Source organism: Gallus gallus, chromosome Z, assembly GCF_016699485.2.
Source record: "Gallus gallus isolate bGalGal1 chromosome Z, bGalGal1.mat.broiler.GRCg7b, whole genome shotgun sequence".
In the NCBI taxonomy this organism is placed as follows: Eukaryota; Metazoa; Chordata; class Aves; order Galliformes; family Phasianidae; genus Gallus; species Gallus gallus.
The window spans coordinates 21,755,812-21,777,462 of record NC_052572.1 but is presented as its reverse complement, the minus strand read 5'-3'; the positions used below and the strand labels follow the sequence as shown (position 1 = coordinate 21,777,462).

The 21,651-nt window shown below is 38.2% G+C and overlaps 1 protein-coding gene across 21 annotated transcripts in view; it reads right to left on the bottom strand.

Annotated features, from left to right (window-relative positions):
- Positions 1-21,651, bottom strand: part of MAST4 (microtubule associated serine/threonine kinase family member 4) — a 288,003-nt gene that overhangs the window by 76,338 nt on the left and 190,014 nt on the right. The gene's annotated exons all lie outside the window — the stretch shown is intronic.

Here is a 21,651-nt window from a genome sequence, read left to right as displayed (position 1 = left end):
CATTTTTTTTACTCATACATTTTTCATCTGCAAAGCCACTAATTTCCCATATCACAGGATCATTAAGCAAGATAAATAGTAAATTAATGCATCTACTAAACTTGAGAGGACACACTTTTCTTAAATACACCACACAATTTTTAGGTGTCTTTGGTAGAGATGTTTTATTTTCCCTTGTTCCACTGTAACTGTTACTATCATAAATATGAATCCTTTACACTTCAAACACTCCTGCAGAAAGAAAACAGCATCTTCAAGTAAAAAAAAAAAAACAACTAACTATAAAAATCTAAATGCATATGCAAATGTTTATAGACTTTCAACCAAAAATTTGTCTGCTAAGGCCTAGAAACCTCAAAACCACAAAAAAAGGTGAAAGATTCTTATATAAGAACCACTTCATTAATATAAGAGGGACGTATTCAGATCTTATTTGTAAAAGTATGTAAAGATGAGCTTTCTAACATTATTATTTCTGTCTAATAGCCATGAAGCAATACTCATTCAAGTTGAATGGCATTAATTGACTACAATGCAAAAGAGAGGATAACGTAAAATAGTATAAGCACATAAATAAAAAAGGGTCAAAACTAATCCAAATTGTTTCCTGAGCAGGGAGGAGAAGAAACAAAAATAAGCAAAGGTAGAGAAAATACAGACTGTTTCCAATATGTAAAAATGTCAAACAGTAGGACCAGCATCCCCTTGAAGAAATGTTCTGTGAAGAAGAGTGCCACAACCCACAGCTTTACAAGTTAATGTAAAGTTATTAACTACCTTATCACTTAATTATTATAACGAGTTATACATTAACTCATGCATATGTATTAATAATAACCACCGGCCTACGTAAGAAAAGAAAGCAAAAAAATGACTGAAGGATTCACATTTAAAGTACAGAAAAAAAATATAAACATGAAAGTTCAGAGATGCACTCCAATTTCTAAGCTGACAAAAGAGAGAAATTTTCTCAAATGAGAGAGAATATATGTCTTAAAAAAATCCTCCTAAATTAGGTTCTCTTACAATAAATATTTTTAATGTACTCACTATGTAACCTACTTTATAAGTGACAGAACTTCACTTATATATATATAACCAGTAAAAGAGATTCCACAGGTAGCAGATGATTCTCCTTAACTAACCGAACATTACTTTGAAATTCTAGACCCTATACACACATGGTTCATTTTCTTACATAGATAATTCCGGACATGTGTATCTGTACCATTTACATTCAACTGCAGAAGCTGAGTTTTATCACTTATGCCAGAATTTCATATGCAGAAGACTCTTTCTATTTATTTTTACAGCAAAATTCAAACTTCACATTCTACAGTTGAAATTAGCACAATACTTTTATCCACAATAGGATATATAACTCCCAGAATCATAACATCTTTAATGTTGGAAAAAATCTCTAACATCATCTAGTCCACCTACCACCGAAACTGCCCCCTAAACCACGTCCATAAGTATTACAACTACACTTTCCTTAAACACCTTCAAGGATTGGGAGTCCACCAGCTGCCTGGGCAGCCTGCACCAATGTACCACCACTCTGTTTGTCCTACTAGTAAGGTAAAGAATGAATCACTGCATGAAAACACAGATCCATGCTAAAGTTCATCCTGTTGCTTTGTTATTTTGTTCCACAGATTCTGAAATTGAACATAGTCGTTCTGTATAACCCATGAAACACAACCTCTTTCTCAGATTAATGCTAGAATAGAAGAGGCTCTTTGTGGGTGGAAAAGCTATCTCTTGGGAACTCTGAAAAATGATCTAAGATACTAGAACACTGCAGACAGGAAGCAGAGTCCCACTAAGGACATAGCAAAGCACTACTGACAAACCTACTTAGTCTTGAAAGAGCAATCTTCAGTAAACAAACGAAACTCAAAGGTTAGAGCCATTCTGCAGACAAAATCATTTATCCTGCATTTCTGTACTCACCAAGTAACTATTGTTCCACTGTCTTCATAAATTTTCCATTCAAATCTGACAAGATAAACCAACTGTTAAGAGTCAGCTCTGAAAGAAAGCCTCACTGTCTACACTGAAGTTATACAGCAAAGGAACATCCACAGGGATTGTAAACTAGAGAAATATAAACCCTGATAAACCACAAAGAGTTACACTCTCAAAACACAATTCTCTAAGCCTTGGATTTCATGCTGCCATCAGGTTGCATGGCATTGAGAAGAGACCAGCAAGCTAGGCAGCAGATACAACACAGGGCTTAAAGCACTGAAGAAAAGAGAAAATAACTTTCCCAAGAAGATCCAGTCATGTTTAACAATATTAACTGAAACTGGGGTGTACACAATATTACAACAGAAACATTGCATTTTTTCCCCTTTTCTTCTTTTCTTTCCCAGGAAGATCCTCCCCGGACTTGAGTCTGCTCCTCACAACTTGAAGAGCCTTGAACCACTATGTGTTTGGCAGTAGTTCACATTCTACCAGCTGTGGATTACTGGCACTGCTCCTTATCATGGAATCCAATTTATAATGTCCTATTTGGTTTCCAAATCCCACTGCCTTAACTCCTGCTCTCTGCCACCAACATTCCTGCCCACTCACAGTACTTCTCACTGCTGGGGAATTCCTCCCTCACCCTTTGATATCAGGAGCAGCGAGCGCTCTGACCTCTGAGTCAGTCCAACTGCAACGGAACAACACTTCCCATGAGAAACACTGACTGATAAAGCAAGTAAAGGACACTATGTAAAAAGTATTCTGTGCTGAACTCTATCTCAGAAAGCAAGGGTTAATTACAGCTGCTAAAAGACAGGACCCAGCTGCATGAAGCTGGATTGCTTCGCTCCTTAAACAGCTACCATTTTTCCTCAGGCAAAAGTCCTTTGGGCAGAAATGATGAGAACAGCTACACCTCCACCAGCGATGCATGAATCACTAGTATGGCCACTAAAATACAGCTCACTAAGCTCCTGGAAACACTAAATACACTGCAAGACTGAAAGGGAAACAGTTCTTCCAGTCACGTACTCGGGACAGGTACCTCCTGAACTGAAAATATCCAGAACTGAAATATTAAATTCTGATTTCCTGATAATCAAAAAATGGCAGTAACAGTGAGAAGCACACATAAAAACGGAAGATTCCTCTTCAGAAAGAGGGTTAATATGTGAGCAAATTACTGGCACTAAAGGTTAATTGCTTCCATTCCCCACCCCTACAAAAAAGAACATTAAAAAAGGACATATTTATAGAGATTGCCTCTTGCCATGCTTTACATAGCTTTAATCATTTATAGTGATTTCATTTCAACATCCTTAATTATTAATATTAACACTTGTAATGAAGATGGATTTGGACTATAAGCTATCATGACAGTTCACCACCTTTCATGGTATATGCTGAGCACAGCACTTTGCAATGCAGCTTCCTAATTTTGTTATCAGTGTAATATGTTTAAGTGAACGTAAAGATTAAAAGGGCACACCTCCTATTTTATGAAAGACTACAAATAAATGATTTAATTGCTAATGTAAGTGCAGATAAAATATGCTACTGCTGCACCCAGAATGCAAAGCCTGACTGAATAGATACAAGACAGGCTCATAGTGCAAGATCAGCACTAGAATAAAGGATGTACGGATAACAAAGAGGTTACAGTTTTTCTGGTGTTCAGACTGCATGGCTGAAAACTACCTCAGGAGGATTGTGCTGTCCCTGGCAAGACTTCAGATGATGCCACCTTGCTTATACAACAAAGAGTAATTTAAGTTGTATAGTTGTATTTCAGTTATATTTAACTTATTTTGAAGCTAGCTCCATAGTTATATGCATGAACGGCAATCCTGAAGCATCAACAGGACACACTGCTGTAAGGAAAAAAAAAATTAAAACTTCTAAAATGAGGAATTCACTGCTTTTGATTCGTGTTCTCCTTTTGCAGAAAAAGAAAAGTCTTCTGCATTAAAGGGCAGTTTGGTGAGCATTTCCAAGCTCTCCGTCATCCATGGAAGTTCTGTTGGGCATTAAGTCATAAGAATGCAACAGCTGCAATGAAGAGGTGACGTGTGGGATACAGTGCCTTCCCTGCCAACAGGAACCTTTAAGATTGATGATGCATCTTCTGATTTTCTAAATCACAATGCATCATGGGTGCAGTTAATGCAGTTTCATGCCTAGATCACTTATTAAAAGAGAAAAAACCAACCAAGACTGTTTCTTCATGAATACTGAGGATTTAGGGTTACATGAGCAAAACCCACAAACTCTGCTCAGTGCTATCTGTTGTCTTGTTCTGCCCTATAGCCAGTGGAGAGTGCAGAGTAAGGAAGCACTGGTTTCCCATTTTGGGAGACATTTCTTAACTCAAAGGCTGAATCAAAAAAATCTGTTAGGTGCCACCATCCAGAGAAATGTGGAAAACATCTGAAGGTGAGCAAAACACAACATCAGTAACACTGAATTCACTTTTTTAATGGATGTCAACATTCCATACTTACATATATTTAGCATAACATAGTATTATTTTCCAAAATATTTCAATAAACTACATTTGCAAATATACTTCCCATATTTGGTGTGTCTATGCATGTATGTTTACACATAGACATAGATATAAATAAACATAGGTACATGAAGTTATGTATTAAAATCTTATACATACATATAAAGCCACACATTGAGAAACACTACTTATTAAATATCCACGTTGCAAGGAATTATTCCATATCAATCTTTAACGAGCTGGAAATACAGTCATGGTATTTGCTGGAAAGTTTAACTGTTATGACGGAAATGTTCAGGTTGTATTTAACCTTTAGTCAACGTGAACGAAGCCAGTTATACTTTGAAGACTGCTTTCAAAACATAATGAACACAAGGAAAGAGAGAAGTACACAGCCGCTAGCAGTACTAGCTTAGCAGAGTAGGTCTTGATTTTTTTCCAATATAGCTACAAACGTTTCAGCTTTGACTGCTGAAACTGGACATCCAGAGGGGATGTTTAACAACTGCTTTTCTGCAGTCACCGATGTTTACCAGCTTCCTGCATGTCATCAAAACTTTTATTTTACCCAAGCAACAGAGAAGGAAATCTCAGACTCCTCCTCATTTTTCTAGAAAGAAAATATGGTGAAAATTAACCTTGAAATGAAAACAGCTGGACGCATGATCACCCTCTGCACAAACTGTCAGTGAACTCAAACGCACGTTAGTCAGCACTGGTGGAGAAACATCTGCCAAGACAAAGCATGAAACTGCAAAAATATCTCCCAAATCTCTGCTGTTGAGACCTGTGGAAGACTTGTCACACACTGTCACAAAGACAGATCTCGGACGCTGTGAGAAAAATCTACATTTCTATAGTGCACTGCGACACAAATAAACATAATTAGACCTTTGCCCTACAGTAGCTACACCCGTGTTCAATGCATTTTGCATTAGCGACTGCTTTTATCTTTACTCCCAGCAATTTTGATCACACTTTTTTTTTCTCTCCATACAGAAGGAAAACTATTGGAATATTTCAAGAAATCTGAATCTCCTCTGCAGGCCTAAAATGTCTGTTCAGCTGCCTCCTAAAAAAAAAGAACCTGTTCAACTGATTAGGAACAAGTATTTTATTATTTGACACAAGACCAAGAATTTAAGCTAACATCTAACCCCCGTAGTTGTACAATATTCATAGAGCAGCTGCGCACAAAATAATGTGCTGTGATGATGATGAACACTGCATGGGAAAGCAGTAGGGAGAAGACCACAACAGCTATGATTATAAACCAGACTCCTGCACAATTCTGCTCCCTTATGGTCAATATGGAGTTTGTGAAACTTTGTATTATACAATCTACTGAGAACACATCCATGGGAATGATTAATACTGCTGATTCTTCATTTTTTTTTAATCTTATTCGTGTTTTGGGGAGAGATACAAATCGTATTATTAGCTGAAAAGCACATCTGCTATCATACTGTGATATTCAATGAATTCCTTAACACGTAAGTATTTCTCTTTCAAAACAAAAAGACAAATAGCTAGACAGTACCAGAATCAGAGGAAAAATCCACTGGGATTGCCTGACTCACCACTAAATATGACTTCCATAACATAATTTGGGAAATTAAAAAAGGGAGAAACAGTTACATGAAAAAAAGAGTAACTGAGAGGCACAGAAGAAGGTTTATAACACTTAACTACTAGTCCCTTAAAAACAACAACAAAGTGTCATACATCACACCTGTGAAAATCAAAGCATCAGTAAGTTTGAGATGCTAACCAAATGAGGTAGTGCCTTGACTTGCTTGCAGACAACTCTGCCAGAAATCATTTGCATCAGACAGGAAATAACTTACTAGAGTGCATGCCTATCACAGCCACAGCAGGGGCAGGGGTTTTAAGGACACAGATCTCACCATGCTTTTGGTCATCCACAGAAGTTTCACATTAACGAAGGTTACTTTAGATTTTGGATTTTGACTACAATCCCTTGGTTCATCTCTTGGGATAAGATGATGTGGCCAGATACTTCTCACCTCAAACCTTACTCTGGGGGCAGGATGTGGCCTGTGCTTCCTCCCTGCCCACTGTTAACATCTTGGGAGAAATAAGGTAAGATCAGTTACTACAGTAGTGTGCTGTGCACCAGCCCCTCCACAGCATCAGTTCTGCATTACTTTAGACCTGCTGTCTCCTGTGCTGTCTCATGTAGCCCACCTATTGACGGTGCTTGCTGTTGGAGTCTGGGAGCTGGCTGGTGCCTCAGGCTGCTGCTGCTCCTAACACACACAGTCCAGACTCAGGAGGGGGCAGCTGTGTGATTTCCTTCAGTTCCACCCCTAGCTGATCTAAAGGTATCAAGCAAGGCCTTTTCCACACCCACCACAGACAGCCTAGCCAACGAGCCCAACTAATTGCAGCTTTTACCCAATTTGGTTCTTCCAAAAAGCAAAAACAAGATCCACAAAGACAAAGCGGGTCATGCTCCAGCCACTTTTCCTTTGAATAGCATCCATCCAGACTCAAAGTCTAAGCGCAGCCAAGTCCCCAGGCCGCTGCAGTACCACAAGGGAGCAAAGCTCAAACCCCAAGCTTTCTGTAACTCCAGTTGAAAATGAGACCAGCGCAGTTCAGAATTAAGATAAAAAGTGGGCGTGCCTCCAAACTGCTGACAGAAGACCTGCTTATCCAGATACCTACTGCAATCTCCACAGCTTTCTTGTTCTGTTTTCCACTCAGGCCTGTCACCTCTCGTCTTTCTCAGCTTTCTCCTTTCTGATAGCTGTTCCCAACAGCAGTCCTGTGGGCACCACTGCTCTTAATTCACTATATTTCATAGGATTGGTGAGTTAAGATGGTGAGATAGACAGTCCCCCTAATAACATTGAGAGCATTCCCAAAATAGCACAGAGTAGCTTTACTGAGCATTTCTTGTGGCTGAAAGAGCATATGTGGTAGTTTCTAAGGGTTAAGTGTACCACTGTCTGAAATTATCACACATTTACACATAAAAACAGCCTAACAGCTCCGGTGCCTCAGTGACAAAACAGATGCTTAGGAAGTACCTCAGAAACAATCAAACTACTTTCATTTCTGGGTAGGAAAGAGAAAGGGAAAGAAATGACTTAGTCTGCTCTGCCTCCCACTACAGAAATTTTGTTTTACCTTACTTACAACCTCCTCGCAATCTGTACATATGTCAAAACAATTTACATTGCTAATGCTACCTTCATGAAAAAATGATCAGAGGCTTATTAAACCAAAGTCTACACAGCAGAGCTCAACATGTTTATCACATGAAACACTGTCTGCTCTGCACCCTAGCCAGAAACTCCCCTCATGAGAAAAGCCACTAAAAGACAAGCCCTGGAAATATTTTTCCCATATTACAACTATTGGAACAGTTGTTTTTGAGATTTTCTTTTAAATCGTTTTATATAATTGCAATAAAATTAATCATATTCTAGAATTCAAGGGTAGTAAATTGTATGATTTTGTATGGTCTCACTTTCAAATCCAGTCTCCTGTTTTAATCCCTAACCTATACCTGACTTCTTTCTTCTATAATTAAATAGGAATTCATTTTTTACTTGAATCAATAATTACCCCAGATAGGATTCAATGTTCCCCATTGCTAGATTTGGTAGGTCACATCCTATCAAAACTACAGAAGAGTATATGTTCTTTTCTTTAAACCTTTAGCAAATACTACCAAGCTGAAAAAACCCAACATGTGAATGGATAATCAATGCCAGAGAAGAAAATGAAGAAAAATTACATTCACAAAACCAAACCTAGTAGGAACAGAAAAGCCTGGCATTTTCTAATTCCTAACAAGCAGGGCACCAGAAAAGCTGGACGACACTGTCATTGTATGAAGTGCTCCACTATCCATTATTTTGAAAAGCATAACTAAATAACTGCTAAATAACTTACTTTCCCTTGCTAGAAAGAACTAAGAGATTAAAAATTAAGTAAAACCTCTGGCAAACTAAGTGTTCACATTTCTATTTGAAAATTAGAATTGCACAAACTGTACCTTACAATACTTCAACTACCAATAGCTCATCCCTTACGTGTATCACTGTGAGACTTCTGCCTTTGGTGGAGTCATGGTTCTTCTGAAATCTATAGATTTAACCTTAGTTAAATCATTACAATTCTTCTGGAACTGGTACGTTTAACTTCAGCTCATTCACACTAAAAAAGATAAAGACTATAACTTGTCTGTAAACAATTACACCCAAAAGGCAAGCCAAATATGTGCACACATACATACGATTTTAACCTTTAGGCAGAAGGTCGATAAGAAGAGTAGGCAAAGAAAGTAGCAGAGTAGCAGATAAGTTAAAAGAAAATTGAATTCATTTAAAAAGAAAAAAAAAGTTGTGTTAACTTCATTTAATTATTCACAGCACTGTACAATCAGCACTAAACAGATACACCTTTACAGGACCAAAAACCGGAAGAAATGACATGCTGTTAAAACACGAGTCCGTAAACGAACTCCAGAAAAAAAAAATCCTTTGTCTTTTCTTACAAATAACTTGACCTCACTTTTTTGTCATACATACAAGTCTAGGTGAATTGTTTAACTACTGCTTGCTTCAAACTTTGTTACAGGAGAATCCCTGCCTTACACCTAAAAGATGAAGATGTAAAGGTATCAAGCAAGGCCTTTAGCATTAAACTTAACAGCAGATTCTGAAAAACTTCCTTTTGTCACAACATGCTGGGGGCAAGGGGAAATCTTTCAAGGATGTTAGTCTCCAGATACATTCCCCCAGTAAGGACAGCCCTGAGCACTCACATAATTTAACCTGATGAGAACCAGAAGGGAGGGCAGAAACCCAGAGATTCAAAAGAATTGCACGTGTGAATTACAGTTGCCTACTGAGCACCTGCAAAATAAGGGAAGTGAGCTTCAGCCGTTTTATGTCACTCTGTCAGTGGTTTGCTTACTCCTTCCTCCTTTTCTCTTACGTATGAGAATCTAAAACATATATACATTAAAGATTTTTTAAGTTCAAAGTATGAGATAAGTTTCCACTCTTTCTTCAAAGGAATTAATGCAAGTGACAAGAAAATGGTCTAATTCATTTTAGAACTGAGCTTTTTAAAAATAGTAGAGAGTCACAAAATACCTCAAGTGGGAAGAGATCCACAGGGATCACCAATGAGTCCAACCCTTGGCTCCATGTAGTACCACCCAAAATTCAAATCCTATGTCTGAGAGCACTTCCAAACGCCTCCTGAGCTCCAGCAGCTTGGTGCCATGACCACTGCTGGGCACCCTGTTCCACTGCCCAACCTCACTGTGGTGCAGACCCTGTCCCCGACCCCCAGCTGCCCCTCCCCTGGCACAGCTCCATGTCGTTCCCTCGGGCCCTGTGGCTGTCACAGAGAGCAGAGCTCAGCGCTGCCCCTTCGCTCCCTGTGATGAGCTGCAGCCGCCATGAGGCCTCCTGTCAGCTCCTCTGCTCTGCACTGAGCACACCCAAGGGCCTCAGCCACTCCTTGGTACATCTTGCCCTCCAAGCCATTCACCATCTCTGTAGCCCTCTATGGACACTCTCTTAATAGTTTTATGCTCTTATACTGAGGCACCCAACCCGCACCCAGTGCTGGAGGTGAGGCTGCACAGTGCAGAACAGAGCAGGACAACCCCTCCCCTCTCCCTCTGGCAGTGCTGGGCCCAGTGCACCCCAGATACAAAATCAAAATACAATTTTGTAACTAAAGTTACACACCTTCAATATGACAAAACATGGATATTTTATAACTAACAATTTGTACTGTCTTTTGCTTGGACTTATGAATTCAACAGTGCTAAGCAAACAGCTAATACACTGGAATTAAGGAATTTACAAAAAGAGGTTAAAAATAAAAAATCATTATTTAGGACAAAGTGTGGGCCCTTCACTAGTTAGGAGCTTGAATATGAACGCTTGACTGCGAGGCATTCAACCTGACATCTGCAGCTGCTCCCAGGAGACCTCCAGCCGCACCGTCAGTGCCCCACTTGAGCGTGCACACAGAGGGAGCGCACTGCCAAAGTCTGCACACAAAAGAGTCTCTCTCTTCATTGGGAGCAGCGTTCTCCTTTCCTCACACCATCAGCTGAGCCGAAGTTTTGTAATTAAATCATAATTAAGCAATGAGAAGCATTATTTTCCTAGAAAAAAAATAACATCCTTTCATTGTGCCCATTCAGATGCTGGTGTCTGTTCAGCCTGCCAAAGGGGACATCAATTAATGCCAGCTATGGCGGCTTTCATGAAGAGGCTGTTTGTTCAGGAGGAACTGGTTGTCTGCAAACTCACGCTGAAATGTTAAGTGACCAAACAATCCATGTTCATCACCATAAACATACGTGCAGCCAGCAACGTGGCACTGCCGGTCAGCTATACTGAGCTGTAATGAGCTACCTTTTCCCTATAGAGTCTCCCTAATGCAGTCAAATCCTTTCAATACCAAAACAGGAAATAACTAATTTGTAGAACTGTATGTATGGGCTTTCTTTTTTCCAGATGAAAACTGACATTATGTAACCAACATAATTGTTAATTATGATTTTTTGAGAATGCTTCATGAGAAACTTGACAGAAACACGCTGAAATGCCCTCCAGGATACTAACACACAGCTGACAGTGTTTACAGAATCACGGAAACTACATCAATCACTTCTTTCAGCCACATTTTTTTATTAGACATTCAGTATCTATAATTAAGAGTGAGCTACGTATCTGTACTGATACAGCTAGGTGAATTTGTTCTCTATCCCACCGATGCACTTACATCAGAATAGAAGTCTTCTACTGGTTTAGATTTTCCCAGATGGAAAACAGAACAAACCATGAGAACATAAACTCTCTTTTCCAACTGTAATTGCATACTAACACAGCTACATCAGCATAATTAACTGGGCAGATATAACTCAAATAATTACCCTCATATAAAAGCCCAGTGTGTATACCAAGTCTGACAGCAACGGCAGCCTCATGCAGCAGCAGCACACCTATTTCAGGAAGGCAGACTATTATACACGCAGATGACACTGCTTTGCTGCAAAGTCACTGTGACGTACTGGGAACGTCTGAATAATTTCCAGTGAAGCAATTCAAACATCTCCAGGCATACTCATCAGCAGGGATGACAGCAAAGGGTTTATGACATGCAACCACCTTTTTTTGTTTTTTTTTTGGTAACACTTAATCATCAAGCACCACACAAGCCAAGAATTATTGGATGATTTACATATATAAGTTTGCTGCCACAGACCTGGCACTTAGCAGACATGCACACTTATGCTATTAAAAATAGTATAGTGCAGCATTAAAAAAAGTTTCAATGGCGTAAGTTTCAAGTGACTGCATTACTCAGTGATGTCAGAAACAAATTATCTGGGACATTCCAAATAAGTACTGATACAGTGTTCACATTCCTGCACCAAATGCCTTCTTCCCCCTGACACGCTATGTCTCTTCAACGACCCACGTATGCAAAATGGAAATCTCATAATTAGTAGTATTTTAGAATCCTGTGGGAGTACGTAAAATAGGATTTCTGGAGATGAAAACAAAAGAGTGCTGGATTGTAATCTCCCAGAAAACCTCTTCTAGGCTATGAAAGCAGATTATACATAGCCCAGGGAGAGGAATAATTTCTTCTCTGCAATGGTATATACTTCCAATACCTGGTGATCCAAAAGCATAACACTACTGGACCTTAAATTTCTCTGTATGGTTATATTTGTGAAAATCTACTGACTGAAACCGCAAAATCAGCATCATTTTTATAGGGGAAAAAAAAAAACCCATACAAAACAACACAAAAATAAAAGCAAAATGCGGTGCTTTTAAACAAATCTGCATGGAGTGGAACAGTCTCCAGGTAGAGCTCTAGAAAAGTGAAACGTATCTTCGAGAACGAATGTGGCCTGTAAAATCCACCCCTACTCTGCCTTTACCAACGTTTATTTCTGTGCGTAACGTCTTACAGAAAAGTGCCTTGTTTACAGTTCTCTTTATTCCTTCAGTGGCTAATGTAACAATCTGTTTTCTAACAAAAATCCAAGAACACAGAAGCGAGGCAAGGAGAAAAGTGAAACTTAATTTTTATCCTTAGTATGTTTTTCAATAATGGACTTAGCAGATACAGAATCCCAGAAGAATACAGCGAAAAGACTAAATTCCTCTTAAATACAGAGTGTAGAAGCAACTTATGAGAAAAAAATCTGCATATGCTTTGCCCTGGATAAAAATATCCATACCAGGAAAGGTGCACTTTGCTACCAAAGTAATACACTGATTGTCCGTAAATAGAAGAAGTAGGTCACAGACGATTCATGAAAGCAAATGCCAATGATTCAATGTGCCAAAAAGAAGGGGGGGGGGGGGAAAGCAAGGATATGATTTATAGTATGCAAATAGCTATGAGCAAGTATCTGAGGAGGAACCATTTCACAATGCAGATTCGTTTAATTCATCTTGGTGTGTCAGGAATGAAGTATCACATAAAAGAACTGGAAAAGCAACATCCAAAAGCATAGAGGAAAGAGCAAGCAGTAATAATGACAGTTAACATTTTAATTCTGAATACATTGGTTAACTTACTGACTACAGCTATGAAAGCTTACCTACGTGACACAACAGCAGCAATAGCTTTAGGTGTTAGATCTAGCAGCGCTGCTAGCAATATCAAGAACAACCCAAACTGTTACAGAAAGTACCGCCAGTCACAAGAACAAGGGATGACATGCCTGTACTAAAATTTAACCTTCAACAAATATATTCCAGTATGAGCAGAAACGTAGGTAATTTAAAGAACAAAACTAGTTGAAAACGTTGCCATTCGTAACTGTATGATGCTGTACTTACAGCTCCTCTCAGAGTCCTAACTTCTAGAGTCACATAGCCACTTGGAAACTCCCATATTTTTTGCATCTCAGGGTAGAAACTGTTTATCATTTGTTACTTTGGGGTTTGTTTGAGGATTTTCTTGGAATTTTATGCATAAATCCCTATTTTGGCAAAATAAAGACCTAATATGAACTCTAAACATCTGATTACAGTAAAAATCTAACTTTGATCCATAAATATCAGAAGAGTATGCACTAAAATCTATGCAGCAGTTAATGAAATCCAAATGCTGGTTTGGACTAACAATGTGGCTGAATGCAGCATTTCAATATGTAGTTCTTTTTCTTCACATATCCATCCTGGAACTCTAGGACTGCAGAGACAAGACTCTGTCTTCCTACAAGGACAACTATGCCTAACTTTTGACTTCAGTTAAAATTCTGCCTTAGAGTAGCAATGTACAAGACAGAAGAAAAATGATGGTGGAAAGAATAAAGCTGAGAAGGAATCTGTGTCAAAAAATGAGCAATGAGAATAGCTGGAACTCTCTTACAAACAGTGTTTGCTGCTTATCAACTGTGAATTACAGAAAACAAATCTGCAAGAGCTCAACTCTTATCTCAGAATGAGAAGAAACGTACGTAGAAGAAAAATTAGGAAAAACATGATTTTTGCTTCCACTGACCCAGTTTTGGACTAGAATTTATGCCTATGACTAGTACTGGATTTAGAGCTAAGAAATACTCAAATTGCCATTAAAACAGAATACTGGCATCTAAAGCAAGAACACATTTTCCCCCTTTCCTCAACAATGTGTTCACCATGTCAATCACATCACATTATGCTCTTCCAATTTGTTATTAAGGCATACTACAATGTCAAATTAACTCTTTAAGTGAACATGCTAGACACATTCATCCACATATTTCTGTATGTAATACGTGCTGCCACATCTGTGATTTCACCACAGAAAGACATCCTGCACACTACAAGTCATCTCAAGCAGCTCAGATGAAAAGAACTGAAAGCTGAATGCAGAGTTGAAATTGAATTCGGTAGCTTTAACATGTAACTGTTCTGCTCTACCAAAATTTTGCTTTGGCACAATTCCTACGTATCTCCTTTTGATGACATAAAGGCATATTCACGTGGAACTACGTATGAGTTTGAACATTTGTCCTTCATTTCCTGGATTTTGCAAAACAAATGCCCCAAACTACTAACTCAGTCCAGTGATTTAACCTGTCGAACGTTAGACCTTCTACTAATACAAGTTCTCACTCAGCTTCCCAAATAATCTTTACAATCACCTCCAACAGACATTGCGCTCAAAAGCCAAACCCAGGCATATAAATCTGAAAGACAAAAGAATGTCGCTGAAAGCCACTTTCTCAAATATACTGAATATAAGAGGACAGACGCTCACTGGGATTTTCCTTTCTTTAAATGACAACTGCAAGAATTACCACTACTCAAATAAAAAGAATTTGCTTTTGTAGGTGTAAATTAAGTGATAAAGCATTCACATAAATCAATGTTAACATAATCATACACTTTTAAATCAATTTCAATCTACAAATGAGTAACTAAACATTAAACTAGAATGTTTTTCAGGCTTTCAAAATCTAGAGATAGTTTGTGCAGGTAATGGTAACACAAAGCATGGACAACTAATCTGATGTACATACAGGTATGTGACCAATCAAAAAGTGACTGTTTTCTCAAACCAGCTTGAATTGACTGGAGATCTCTGACTAGTGTTTAGTAGTGTGTATAAACTTCTGTCTCACTGGGACTACACCAATTTAGCTGATACACAAAATTATCAACAACAAAATTTTTAGAATTGGTCAGTTAAAACAAACAAACAAACAACAACAACAAAAGCCACAGAAACCAAAATACCAAAATATACTCATTGGTGAACTGGCATTCAACAACACATAATTTCCTCCTGCAATTTGGTGTAATAACAATGCAATCTGATAAACTCATGCTTCCAAAGCATTCCGTTGGATTTCAGGCCATTGTGGGAACAGCTGACACCTTACAAGTTCATACAGATTTATTTCATATTCTTCCTACAGAAAAATCACATAATTTCCTTTAATTTTTCTTCTTTTTATTTTTCCTATTACCAAACTCTAACAAGTATAATAGTAACACATCTATTTAACATAGGGAATTAGAACCAGTATCATCTTGCAAAAATCTGCTAGGTTCCCATAAACTTCTCTAAGACCAAAGCTGGCCTGAACATTAACATTACTGATACTCCATAGGCTTGATGTTACAGTACAGCAGAGATCTAAAAACAATCCCATGTAATAACTTCAGAACATAATACTCTGCTTTTAGATTCTGACTTCACAATTAATTGTATTTATAAAAGTTAACTTAATTGCTTTATCCAAAGAGACAATTTCTGGTCTTCACATTCACTGATGTCTCAAAGCATACTTTATCATTGTAAAAAAGTAGTAACATGTCATTCATCAGAGGTGGAAATGAGAATAATCTGTAATGTGATAGAAAACTATACGTCATATCCTTTACAAGTCTAGCTTCAATACTTCAAATGCCTGTAGCCATATCACCTCGTGCTGTGATTCTGCCACATCTCAGGCTACACAGGATTAGGCTAACTAGCTGCTGCAGGAAATGATGATCTCTCCTGAGTCAGTGCTAAACACACACCCCACTATGGTGCTGCAGGGCACAGTGCTGTTTTTCAGATGAGTCTGGGCTGCCAGCCACGTGAGATCATTAGGGATCACTGCATTTTTTAAGAGTAAGGTTAGTTAAATACACAGTTTTGAAAATAACAATCCAATACTCAGAACCCCAGGTCAACTGAACATGTTTTCCTGGGCTGCTTCTCAAGATCTCAACAAGCTAACTGAAGGAAAACGTTAATCATTTTAACAGAACATTGCTGTTAAGTTCACTTGATTACTCTCTTCTTTTCTGTACCAATGCTTAATTTGAAACCAGCATATCTTGTGATAGAATCAAGCTTCCAAAAATGACCCAGCCTAACAAAAATAGGCCTGTAATTACTATGCATATATGTACATGATTTTACCACTAAAGACAACTTATGACCAATGACAACAAAGTGTAACGAGAATATTTTGAGTGAAACCAGATAAATACATATCGATACACTTAACAAATCAAATTCTTATCAAATCACTGGTCAAGTGTAAAAAGTAGGTAAATTATACTTCTCTTCAGAAGGCTATGACCATTGTGTATGTGAAAAGAAACACAGAAGTTTACTGATTCTGATAAGGCAAACAGGTGGCACAGAGGCACCGTGCAGACTAAAAGTCTGAATTTCTTGATATTAAAACATATATTGAAAACATATCCATACAGTTAGAAGAACTAACTACTCCAAAGAGGGGAATTGATAGCTGGCACAATAAACTCAGAGCTTTCAGGCAATTAATTCAAAATCTTCAATAAACTGACATTCTGTCTAGGGAAGGCTGTTATTTTCCAAGATAAACAGGACATCCGGAGCCTAAAAACAGAGTCTCAACGTTCCACAACCCTTGAGGAGGTAGATACACTGTTCACCGCACACTGCTATGGTTGATTATACAGGCTGAAGTGCTAATTAGAAATTTATTCAGCTGCGATGTTTTTTGTATTTAAGTTCCCAACCATATATGGGACCTGGCATACATAACACACGTGAACTCTGCCTGGATAACACTTTTCCACAGAACCTCATGACGACCAAAGACCTCCTTGCAAGAATCCCATATAAACACAGCACATGCGCAGTATTATGTTTTAATACACACAGCAATTGTAGGAATAGGCAGGCACTCTGTGGAAATTGTAGGAATATTCACATGTTAAAACGTAAAAAATCTGTGTGCTTTAGATCCTGGGTGTGTATGCTGTGAGGAGTTATTCCTCATGCACTCAGTGCTGCAACAGAATAATGCCAGCTCTCTAACTCACCATTTGGGCTAGCAAGTTTCATTACTGGAGTTCAGTGACAGTATAGTTCAATAATGTCATTTTATAAATCCTGTCCGTTGGGAGAACAGTAGGGAAAAAAATCTAATAAATGTTAAGCAAAAATACTGTCTTTGAATGTAATAGCAAAGTGCATTCTATCCTGTTTCAAAAGAAATCAATTGAAATTAAGCATACATTATACATTTGCCTGAAATCTCAGTACTAAGTACATTAACAATGAAGTGCATTTGATATTCTGATATTAAAATATAGCAAGTATGTAAAGAAGAAGCCTTCAGTTTATTTTCTACATATATTTCTTCTAGAAACCAGAAAATAACAAGCACTCACATAAACATCTGTACAGATGTGTATTCCTACCCACCCCACCAAAAAGACAAATAGGCCACTACAGATGGATACAACAGTGCTTTTTGTAAGAAAAAGCCTTTGGAATAAGTGAGAAATGCCCTTCCTGTAGGTGTTATTCGTCTAGACTTTACCTAGAACTAATTCCTTTGTTATTCACACAACAGGCCTTCTGTCTAACAGAATGGAGTCAGAAACAAGGCAAAACTAGAATGTTTTTTTCCCCAAAGATTTCTATATAAAAACAGTTTTGTGGGAAGATGTGTTCATATATGAGAGGAACACCACATCTTCTACACTCAATAAAAAAATAACTTGGTGCAGTGTGCAGAACAACACAACTCTGAGAAGCCCTATTGCTCCCAATATATGGAATACTACTCCAGGTCCTCACAGTTCTAGACATCACACACAACAGATGACTGCCTCTGCTTGAAAAAGCTTACACAGTCTAAAAACCTGGGCATGACATGCAGATGAGACAAACATCTCTAAGAGGTTAAAGAGGGTGTGGATGAAGTAAGGTGACTGAAAGAGGGTGTGCTACAATTCTTGGTCATCAGGAAGAGTAATCAGCTCGCTACTCATACAGCCCATTAGCCCATCACCTAATTTAAGGTTTCTATCTGCATCACAGCGTAAGTTTGCCCTAAGAAGTGATGCAGAGAAAAGACAAAACCACCGCTCCTCCAGTCTTTGCTTTTGTTCAGAAGACAAGGTTTTATGCCTCGTGAACACCATCATCAGCAGGTTCAAGAAAAGAAAAAATATTTCCGTTCTCTCACAGTCAGAGTCCATAGAGCCAAGAGAAAACTTTCCTTGTGCATAAATTGCTTTTGTTGTGCAATACTTTTGAGGGAACAGTTGCCCTCATTTTTGACACAGGAAAAAATACACTGCCTAATAAATGCAGAAGTCAGTAGATCAATTTGCACTGTTTTCCTAGAGTAATAAGCATTAAAAAACAAATGGCTGAAAAAACCCAAACACACTATACTGTACACTTACCACCAAAAAAAAATAATCACCACGTTCCTCCCAAGTCACTATGAAAATAATTATATTTTCCATTAAGTTTTATAATTTATTCCTTATGTTTCACTCCTGCTGTCCTTGAAGAGGAAGTCCTACAACTGTCTTTACCTATCCTGGACAGTTACGTTGATAGCATTTGTGGCCTTTGAATACAGGTTGGCTATAGTCTAGTGGCAAGTTAAATCACCCACTTGTGGTTTACAAGTATCTTGATATCCTTCCGAAAAATAGTTTTATAAGAATACAAGTCTGCAGAGAAATAAAATTATTTTAAAACATATAAACTGTTCAGATGAAATGTCTGAATCATAGAATGGTTTGAGTTGGAAGGGATCTTTAAGGACACCTAGTACCACCCCCCTGCTATAGGCAGGGATGCCTCCCTTAGACCAGGCTGCTCACAGCCCCATCCAGCCTGGCCTTGAATGCTTCCAGGGAGGGGGCATCCACAGCCTCACTGGGCAATCTGTTACAGTGTCCCACCACCCTCACAGTAAAGAATTTCTTCCTAATATCTAGTCTAATCCTACCCTCTTCCAGTTTAAAACTCTCATCTTTTCGGTACATGACCTTATAAGAAGTTCTTCACCAGGTTTCCTGTAGGCCCCCAACTTGTATATATGATAATCAGAATGAAAAAGATGCCTCCAATAATCGTTTTGATTTTTCTTATTGAGCTCTTCCACAAAACAGAGCAATTACATTGGCTGTAGATTTTTTTACCTTGTTACATACAAATGTTTGAGCACTTTTTCCAGTAACAGTTTAAAAAATAATGCTTAAAATGCGACTCCAGATCATCTAAAACCTTACAGATATTTTGATAATTTAAATGCATACATTTCCATACATTTACCAACTAAAACTACTTTCAGCAATACCTCATTTCATTAGGTTACTGGACTTCCCGCATGCACTGGATATGCCTTACTAAAGTTCTAGCTCCTGGATCCCAGTCTTCCGATTGTCCACTCTGTCAAATTTGTCAGTGATTAAATAAACACATTATTTTGACTGGCAGGACCAAATTATTAAATCTCCAACACCATTACTCCATGTTGTGTTTCCTGTAGAATGCCAGAGTAGGTGTCCCTACAGGTTTCTCCTTGCCTTATGATTTATGAATCAGAAGAAGGAAACACATGATGGTCAAAAGGTATTAATTTATAGATAATATTAAATGCTTAAGTCTGACCCACACAAACAATTTGCATATTTAATAAAATAACCTTGTATATTCATATACTCCAGTATGTTCTGAATTTCCTTTAAAGCATTCCCTTACAGAAAAGGAAAGAAAGAAAAAAAAAAAAAAAAAAAAAGGTAATTTGCTACTGTAAAGTTTGGAGAATGCAAGTAAGAAAAAGTGAAGAAACTTCATTTTTGAACTTGGGAAAAAAAAACAACAAAACAAAACAAGAAGAAGCTTCAGTTTTGGTTTTGAAGGTTCATTCCATCAGTACCAATCAGTCCTCAAAAACTTGCAAAAGATGGTAATATCTCGATACTTGGCAACAGAGAACAGAACATGTGAGACAACCAAGAAAGAAGGAAAAAAAAGCAGAGACCAACTGTATTTCTCAACAGAACTCATGTTCTCTCGTTACTCATAGGCCACAGGTAGGGAACAGACGTCTCCGAAGAGGATAGTTCAATCATCAAAACACAGCAGAAGGGCAAGGGAAGAAGCCAGATCATCAAGCCTCAGGTAACAAAAAAGAAGGGGAGAAAAAAAACAAGAAGCTTACGTACAAAACGTGTTACATATTTTCTTTGTCCATCTTGTAGGGGAAGTAAAAGGAAGATAATCTGGTAAAACTTGATTGTACAGGGAACCAACATAATCATCCTTTTGCGTGGGGTGTTCATAGACAAAGTGAATAGAGCATATTGGACCTGTCTGACTGCCTTCGCTTCTACTCTTACAGCAGTTAAGTAAATTCCCTTGAATACCCATGCGTAAGAAGAATCTAGGCAAGCCTAGACTCACTGGAAAAGCTAATCTGTGTAACAAATGCACACAATCCACTTATTATCAGTTCACTTTGAGAAGTTTAACAGTATTATCACAAAGGACATTAGCTAATTATGAGTTATCAGTAAGCAGCGCTGTCAGATGAATGAGTTAACATTCATGCCTCCGTATTCCTGTTTTCATAAAAGGGAACATAAAAGCTGTGTGTTGATTTACATTATGAAAACTGTCTCGACAACAAATTATGTTAAATACCACAGCAGCTGTTGGTAGAAATATAAAACAACAGGAAATGACCATGTCTGAAGCATAACATCGTTTTGAGATTTCCAGGCTCACTAACATTAAGATATATGTCATTATGAATTACACACATTGTTGCAAATAATTCTTTTAACAGAAGAACTAAGGAAGCTCTACTTTCCACGATTTTGCATGTCCTAAGTGAATGACAGCACAAACTCTATAGCCTTCCTCCAACATTTTCAGTTCTCTTGCCCCATTCATTCTCCAAGAAAATCCCTTTAGGGTCACCTTCCCTCACTGTTTGACAACACAGAGAGCAAGACACTTCTTGCATCCACTGCAGTACCAACTCTGGGACACTTCCCAGGAGCTTCACCACCTCTTGGCTGGAAGAAGGACCTGCCATTCAGTTACAGAAACCTCCATGCGCCCCACCCATCAGAGACAGCCAACATGCACATATGTTCCAGTACAGTCTGGGTTGGGATGGGGGCTCAGGTAAGAGGGACGTTGGAGTTTTAAGTAGTGACTTGTAAAATAAACTGTTCCTAAAGCCACCTTCTCCACATTCCTCATAATATTGCTATCCATTTTTTTAAGTAGGACTACCTTTCCAGAAAATTTCAGCAGCTCATCAAGTGATAATACCAGCTTCTCAAAGAGAACCGAAAAAGCTTCTTAAAGCTTTTAAATTATAAGCTGATTCGTTA